The sequence below is a fragment of the Vicia villosa genome, linkage group LG3, assembly GCF_029867415.1.
Source record: "Vicia villosa cultivar HV-30 ecotype Madison, WI linkage group LG3, Vvil1.0, whole genome shotgun sequence".
NCBI lineage: Eukaryota > Viridiplantae > Streptophyta > Magnoliopsida > Fabales > Fabaceae > Vicia > Vicia villosa.
This window is the reverse complement of record NC_081182.1, coordinates 204,821,301-204,822,592: the sequence shown is the minus strand read 5'-3', so window position 1 is coordinate 204,822,592 and position 1,292 is coordinate 204,821,301.

Genomic DNA, 1,292 nt, shown 5'->3' with positions numbered 1-1,292 from the left:
GTTATTGGATATGTGTGGTAATTGATTATATTTGTCATAAATGAATTATTGACATTATTTACCGTTTGCACGTTGTTTAAGTGATGTGAATTGTGGTATATGATATATATTGAGAAGTGGTGACCAATGTATGATCTTTTCTCTTGCTTTGAATATTATCATACGTTTCTTTATAATGAATGATATCTCACCCCTTCTGTTTGAATGTTACCCTCTGTTGGTAATGTGCATGTAACAACGTGGAGTAGCCGTTTACCTTTTAGCTCATGTCGGTGTGTTATGCTCTGATATGTAGCACTCGGGGGACGTCTAGCTTGTTTTGATTATGTCATGTTGTCTTGTCGTTTTCGTTATTATATTTGGATATTGCTATCTCTCATTGGATTATGTTGTTATGTCCTACAGAGATATGTTGGATTTTCAGTTGCCCATGTTTGGCATGTATGACTTGAATATTGTTGTTGATGTTGTTCCGCTGCGATATTATGACTATTTGAGTATTGGTGTTTAATGGATGCGAGTTTCCTCCGTATTACTTTCTATGTATCTATATATATATATATATATATATATATATATATATATATATATATATATATATGAGCATGTGTATGATTTGGTTTACGATGTAATTGTGATGCCTCAAATGTGATGTATGTTTTGAGACTTTTACACTCTGATTTTCTTGTATATTTGCGGGGTAGATTTGGGGTGTTACACTATCATTATCACTGCTTTCATTAGCGTATACAATTTGCATGCTTGGAATGCATCCAACTTCTAATCAAGTGTTTGTTTCAAAAATTGGAATTTTTTTTCAGCACTTGCACTCCATCAGTAAAGACTCTTAGGAATAAATTATAGTTGTTCAAATCCTTCAACAACAACATCAACACCATTATTTGAGATTGATTGCGAAAGCTGAAAAATTATTTCGTTCAAGGTAAAAGAACATTTTTTTTAGTTTTGCAATCCATCCTAAAAAAATGATGCATTCGACGGTGAGGCGGCTACAAATAGGATAGTATTAGGGTAAAATATGTTCAGCGAGTATTTATAGTAAAATCTGATTATTTTATCCCTCACTTTATCAAAGAAACCGAAGCGTTAAATTATTTATTTTACAGTTGTTAACAAATAGAAACATAAAATGCATTAGCTGAGATTCAAAGCATGTCATGAATGGTATATCACCTCGGTTTTTATAAAAACCGAAGTAACAAGTTGTTTTTTAATATATATGGCGCACCTTGGAATAAAACCTCAGTTTTTTTCTGGATGACGTGAAAGTT